Raw genomic sequence first — 7,937 nt, 5'->3', positions numbered from 1 at the left:
CGGTTGGCCCTGGGTTCCTTCTCAAGCTTGATTTATGTTTGATGTGCCTCCATGTACCAAATGACATCATTTTGGGCTTTCATGCCCCAAAAATGGGAAACTTAAGGATGACTATTTACTTTTAAAAATTTGTATAGATGCAGAAAACATGGTGAGCAGGCAGGAGCTCCTGCTGGCGTGGGTTCGAAAATGTAAACATCTAGATCCTGTGATTTAGGTCATAAACATGACCACTATCGAACAGCATGAAGACGCTTTATTAAAGTTGTAAACGGCTGTGTTTTCTACTTCCTTGTGTAGTGTGGTGTTGTCCGTGTGTTTTTCCACTTCAATTTTGTGCGTGGATCCCCTATTGTTCAAATCCAGGCCTCCGTTGATTTGATTTCCCTTTTTGATTTTTGTGTGATTTTGAGTCAAGCACATTCATCGTTCTACAGAAATTAGTCAATGAGAGTATTTCATTTATTCAGAACTATGATGTGATTTGAGAGTTCCCTTTTTTAAGTATATATATATATATATATATATATATATATATACATACACTCACCGGCCACTTTATTAGGTACACCGGTCCAACTGCTCGTTAACACTTCATTTCTAAGGAGCCAATCACATGGCGGCAACTCAGTGCATTTAGGCATGTAGACATGGTCAAGACAATCTCCTGCAGTTCAAACCGAGCATCGGTATGGGGAAGAAAGCTGACTTCAGTGACTTTGATGATTGTTGGTGCCAGAAGGGCTGGTCTGAGTATTTCAGAAACTGCTGATCTACTGGGATTTTCACGCACAACCATCTCTAGGGTTTACAGAGAATGGTCTGAAAAAGAAAAAACATCCAGTGAGCGGCAGTTCCGTGGGCGGAAATGCCTTGTTGATGCCAGAGGTCAGAGGAGAATGGCCAGACTGGTTCGGGCTGATAGAAGGGCAACAGTGACTCAAATAACCACCCGTTACAACCAAGGTGGGCAGAAGAGCATCTCTGAACGCACAGTACGTCGAACTTTGAGGCAGATGGGCTACAGCAGCAGAAGACCACACCGGGTGCCACTCCTTTCAGCTAAGAACAGGAAACTGAGGCTACAATTTGCACAAGCTCATCGAAATTGGACAATAGAAGATTGGAAAAACGTTGCCTGGTCTGATGAGTCTCGATTTCTGCTACAACATTCGGATGGTAGGGTCAGAATTTGGCGTCTACAACATGAAAGCATTGATCCATCCTGCCTTGTATCAACGGTTCAGGCTGGTGGTGGTGGTGTCATGGTGTGGGGAATATTTTCTTGGCACTCTTTGGGCCCCTTGGTACCAATTGAGCATCGTTGCAACGCCACAGCCTACCTGAGTATTGTTGCTGACCATGTCCATCCCTTTATGACCACAATGTACCCAACTTCTGATGGCTACTTTCAGCAGGATAATGCGCCATGTCATAAAGCTGGAATCATCTCAGACTGGTTTCTTGAACATGACAATGAGTTCACTGTACTCAAATGGCCTCCACAGTCACCAGATCTCAATCCAATAGAGCATCTTTGGGATGTGGTGGAACGGGAGATTCGCATCATGGATGTGCAGCCGACAAATCTGCGGCAACTGTGTGATGCCATCATGTCAATATGGACCAAACTCCCTGAGGAATGCTTCCAGCACCTTGTTGAATCTATGCCACGAAGAATTGAGGCAGTTCTGAAGGCAAAAGGGGGTCCAACCCATTACTAGCATGCGGTACCTAATAAAGTGGCCGGTGAGTGTAAATATATATATATATATATATATCAAGTGGTTCCCAATTTTTTGTGAGATTTAAACTGCAGTTTCCCCCACTTGAAAAGGCAGCTTGCTTCCAGAGATTTCACAGGCTTTCACTCAGAACACCAAAGCTGATTCTTTCCTTTTTTTCTCTTTTATTTGGAAGTTCAGTCAACAATAGTAGCATTACTAGTAATAGGTGGAAAACCTTTAACCATAAACACAGAGAAACAATGATTAACATCCTTTAAATAACAGAATTATCTCTGAAACAAAATATAAGATTTAAACCCAAATCAAACATATGGAAAGTATTATTCAGTGATAATTTTTTGTATTGTAGTATTCATTTACTTTTCTCAAACACATTTCAAATAATTCCTTTTTTAACATTTCATAACATTTTAAGATTTAAATCTGAATATTCAAAAAAATTGTGGCTCACCAGCTCCTTCTCTCAAACTTTCCTGCAGAGTTTTCACCCTCATAGTGCTTATGGCTGCCCAGTGACTGAACATCTCCCAACTAGTCCCTTGATTATCTTCACCTGGAGTCTCCAGGTGAAGATAATCACCACCTATACTCAGTAAGAGGAGGTCGGAGCATGAATACAGCTTAACACATAAATATATATATATATATATATATATATATATATATATATATATATATATATATATATATATATATATATATATATATAAACAGATTTACAGTGGGGGAAATAAGTATTTGGCCCCTTGATGATTTTGCAGGTTTGGCCACTTACAAAGAATGCAACACTCTATAATTTTAATCATATGTACATTCTAACAGTGAGAGACAGAATCCCAAAGAGAATTCCAGAAATTCACATCATATGAATTTATAAAAATTGATAACCATCTGATGAGGAAAAGCAAGTATTTGACCCCCTACCAAACAGCCTGTTAATATTTTGTAGAAAAGCCATTACTGGCCAGCGCAGATGTCCAACGGTTTTTATAGTTGGTGACAAGGTTTGTGCACATTTCGGCAGGGATGTTGGCCCACTCCTCCCTGCAGAAAGCCTCCAAATCATTCAGGTTCCGAGGTTGTCGCCTGGCAACTCGAATTTTAAGCTCCCTCCAAAGATTTTCAATTGGATTCAGGTCTGGAGACTGGCTAGGCCACTCCAGAACCTTGATGTGCTTCTTCTTCAGCCACTCCTTTTTTGCTTTGGCGGTGTGCATAGGGTCGTTGTCGTGCTGAAACACCCATCCTTGACCCATCTTCAACTCTCTCACTGAGGGAAGGAGATGTTGGTCCAGAATTCCACCATACATGGCCCCGTCCATCCTCCCCTCAATGCGATGGAGTTGTCCCGTCCCCTTGGCTGAAAAGCACCCCCAAAGCATGATGTTGCCACCACCATGCTTGACAGTGGGGATGGTGTTCTTTGGGTTGCAATCAGTGTTCTTTGCCCTCCAAACAGGATGAGTTAAGAGAGGCGAAAAAGTTCTATTTTGGTCCCATCTGACCACATCACCTTCTTCCAGGCCTCTTCTGAGTCGTCCAGGTGGTGAATGGTGAACTTCATGCGGGCCTGTATATGTTTCTTCTTCTGCAGGGGGACCTTGCGTGCGCTGCAGGATTTCAATCCATGACGGCGTAGTATGTTACCAACCGTTTCTTTTGTAACTGTGGTCCCAGCTGCCTTCAGTTGATTCATCAGTTCCCCCCATGTGGTTTTGGGATGGTTCCTTACCGTTCGCATAATCAGGGACACCCCACGAGGCGAGATCTTGTGTGGAGGCCCAAACCAAGGGAGGTTGGTGGTGGTGTGGTGCTTCTTCCATTTCCTGATAACTGCACTGACAGTTGATCTTTTCTCTCCAAGTTGCTTTCCGATTCTCTTGTAGCACATCCCAGCCTTGTGCGGATCAACAATCTTGTCCCTAATGTCCGTAGAAAGCTCTTTGGTCTTGCCCATCGTGGTAATGTTGGATGCTGATTGTTTGGGTGTTGACAGGTGTCTTTTATACAGGTAACGAGGTGAGGCAGGTGTATTTGATGTAGATAATTGGTTGGGATTGGGGCTGTGTCTTAAAGAAAGACTAACTGGCTTGTAGGAGCCAGAATACTTGCTGTTTGGTAGGGGCTCAAATATTTGTTTTTCCTCATCAGATGGTTATCAATTTTTATAAATTCATATGATGTGAATTTCTGGAATTTTCTTTGGGATTCTGTCTCTCACTGTTAGAATGTACATATGATTAAAATTGTAGAGTGTTGCATTCTTTGTAAGTGGCCAAACCTGCAAAATCATCAAGGGGCCAAATACTTATTTCCCCCACTGTATGACAAATGAAAAATGGAAAATCAGGATGAATGGAGCCAAAGAAAGGCCAGGTCTGTACTGCAGAAGGGATCAAAAATTCCCATTAGGTCTTTAGGCTCAGGTATTTCTCTACACAGCAGGTGCTGTTAAATCATTTCCCCTTGTGCTTTTTTAATGTCTGTTTTCAGGGAAAGCTGTATTTCTTTCTACGTGGACAGCAACACACACACACAAAGAAATTTCCTTAGTCACCCTCCTCCCCAGTGCTCTTGGATGTTTAAAATCTGTGTAGACAACTGTACAAATTTGCCCATACTGACTTGGAACTCAACTGTGACACGATGATGTTGCAATCAGTGTGTTACTGTGAGGGTCATTCTCTTTTACATCTTTTTGATCCCCACAAGAATGTGTGAAGAGAATAGCCGGCATCACAAAGCACAGTTGCCATAGATGCATGTGTAAATATTAGTTTGACTCAGGGCAAAAACAAAGTGAATGGCAGCGCACTAACATGGGAAAGTGACAGGAAAAAAAACCTTTGTTGAGTTTCCATTTTCCTACAAGCCTTTAAACTGTGACAATGCAATGGTGTTACAATCTTCACTTCACTGATGTGACTGTTGAAACAGCTTACAATAGCAGTTGTGTGAATCAGTGGTACAGACTAGGACAATCGCAAATTTAACAAGTTCTTTTGTCATAAGAATATTAGATTAAAGTTAAAGTATAATTTACAAGTTATTGTATCAGTATATACTCACTGTGTAAGTTTAAACTCTGTTTTATAGTAAAAGAGACTCTACGTTTAGCTAAATGTCAAAGGGTCATGGAAATTGTGCACTGCAGGGAGCCCTTTCACTGGTGATGGAGTGCACTGGCCAGGTCAAAAACAATGGGAAATCAATATGCCTCTCCCTTGCACTCAAGAGGTCTGAGTAAACTGGTTTGTGTACCAGGCTCCATGGCTTTGGTTGTTTCTTTTCAAATGATAAAAAGCTCTCTCTCAAAGGTATGAGGATGTAGTAGTCCAGGTCCTATTTGGCCCACCAAGAGGTTAGAACCAATCAGATAACTAAGGATGTGACTCAAAACTCTAAGCAACATGCTTTTTTTTTTTTATTTTGTAGTCCATGAAACATGTCAACTCATTGAAGAAACTAGCACGCTACATCCAGGGAAAAGATCAAATCAGCAGCTGAAACACACATTGCTCCAACAGAGCAATAATAGCCAAAATGCATCAGAATTAGTTTTGATATGGATAAGTCAGTGGGATATCAAGCTTTCAGCACAGTTGTGACCTGAGCCTTTTAAAAAAACTTGCAAATGGTGCTTAAATGCAGGGTTTGTGTCAGGAAACTAAGTGACCTTTACAATTTCTAAAGAACAACGGTCACAAAATGTCCAGCCAGAAACAATACAGAAACTTGACAATCAAGGGTATTTCTTGCACTCGTTCATGGATATTTGAGCAAACATTCACTGTACTGTACAATCTTTGAACTTACTGGGTTCCTGCCTCCCATATCGAGTTTTCAGCCAGTCACAGCAGCAGTAGCAGCGGAGACATATGTTTATGCATTTAGCATGCTTATGCATTTAGCAGACGCTTTTATTCAATGCGACTTACAAATTAATTCTTAATTTGTATGACAGAGTTAACTGATAATTCAAACTCTGCTTGTTTTTCAAAAAGAAATAATGGGTATTCCAGCTCAAATTGGGGCAGCCATGTTTGCTTTGCTTCAGCCTCGAGTTGAAGCATTGATATCATACATGTCACTGCATTTCATTGGTCCGAACAATTTCTGTATTAAGCTGAATGCATCTGCTTCTGACAAGATGTATTTTCATAAGTTTGTGAATTCCCACATCTTGCGACGATTCATCTTGCTTGCAAGGTAACAATTATACGGCTGGGTATATAAATAAAAACTGAGCTGGATTTGTATAGTTCCAGCAGACATGTGGGGTTTAGGAACATACTGATGGCAGGGCTAACTCTTAAATGTGCACAGACAGATTTGCTTTCCTCACGGATGCACCTTTGATGCTTTGTAAATCATATATTTTGTTCTCAACTGTGGATATGGTTTTGTGTTTTAGTTTAAACAGTCAGACAGTCATGTCAACCCTATCCTTTCTGCTGTGTATGTTTGTGTCTGATTCTGACATTCATATTTCTTGCGTTGTGTAGATGTTGAGGGTAAAAGTCAGTGTGGAGATGAAGGAAAAGCTGAATAGTTTGTGAGCATTTATGTTTTTCTTATGGTAAAAAATGGTGATGTAATAATACATCTCTGACCAATGCTTTTCATATGAGGAGTTTTGGGCTCCATAATAGACAATATGAAAAGGGAACATTGCCATCTAGTGAGTTTGGCCAAGCTGAGACCTTTAATGAACTACAACTACAGTGGTCAATGTTGTTTTCAACCCCTTATCTGCTTTTCATGAAACAGGGAGATTTTTTTTTTTTATTCATCCAGTCACACCTCTTTATGACAGACGAAGCTCCAACAGATTGATGGTCAATGTCAAGTGAAGAGCAGGTGGTAGTTCATTCTGTGTGGAGTGTTGCAATCACACAGAGTGCTTTGCTTCAAAGAGGCTGATTAAGGAAATCGACATATGCATGAGGTCCAGACCTGCAATATGTTGTGAGGGTCAGCGTGTCCTACCCCCACTCCCCTGTCTGGTTGCAACATCTTAACCATGAACCTTTCCTAAACATGTCTCATAAACAGATGCATTATTTATTTAGCCAATTCACTCTGAACTAACATATAACGATTAAGTAGCAGTTTACGCCCTAAGGAGGAAGTTATTCACTATTGTCAGTTTCTTTGTAATTGAGTAAAAATTTAGCACTGGTCTTTTCCACAAACTGGTCCCTTATAATCTCTTGTTCCATATTACAAAGCTGACACATTGTGACCAGCTCTCTTAAAGCAGCAACAAATTAATTTGTGGTTTCACCTGGACGTTGCCCTCTCTGTTTGAAGCGGTAATGTTAGCGCTGCCATCTCGTACTTGTCCTCAGTGACCAGCAGTGTATAAAAAAGCCTCTGACATGCCACACCCCTAATGCGGCAGGTCCGGTTCGAACATTGCTAGCAGGTAGTTGTCAAAAGTCCAGACTCACGTCATTAAAGGGACAGCTGGTTCTCCAACATTTCGTAGAGTGGGCATCATTTGGATTCAAGGCTGCCACCCTAGTCTGCAATAATAATTAATTCCTGCACATAAGATGAATCAAGCAAACTTCCATCCATCTATCTTCTCACGCTTTGTCCTTATCAGGGTTGCCGCGGGGCAAGTGCCTATCTTCAACAGTCTATGGGCGGGAGGCCGGGGTACACACTGGACAGGTCGCGAGTCAGTTGCAGGGATTCAAGGAGACTGAATATCATTTTCCACAAACATAATGGCTGTTGAGTGTAAGTGGACATAGTCTACAAATACTTACCTCTTTGAATTTGTATTTATTGTATGCACTGTACTATGTATAAATGTGCATATAACAAATATACTGTGTGTTTTATCCATCTCAAGCATATTCTTCATTATTATTACTTACCACAAGGTAGAAGCAGAGACAACAATTTGATACTTTAGAACCGTTGTCTAGTTTCCACGTGGTTTACATGGTTTAGTAATGCCTATGGCAATGCTAGTATCCGAGGCTAACTTCCCTCCTATTTAAGCTCTATGCATTGCCATTGCTCTTTGAAATGTTTACCATTATCGCCAAGGGAGATCTCAGAACTCTCTTATCTCTATAGCTCTGGTTGCACCCAGGAACAGCTCTTTGACATTTCAAAGGCTGAAATAAGACTTCAAGCCATCATTTCCAACAATCATAATAAAAAACTGGATAT

This window comes from Cyprinodon tularosa, unplaced genomic scaffold (genome assembly GCF_016077235.1).
Source record: "Cyprinodon tularosa strain WSP-4 unplaced genomic scaffold, ASM1607723v1 ctg4, whole genome shotgun sequence".
Classification (NCBI taxonomy): Eukaryota; Metazoa; Chordata; class Actinopteri; order Cyprinodontiformes; family Cyprinodontidae; genus Cyprinodon; species Cyprinodon tularosa.
The sequence above is the reverse complement of the archived record's forward strand: the minus strand, read 5'-3'. Positions refer to the sequence as shown.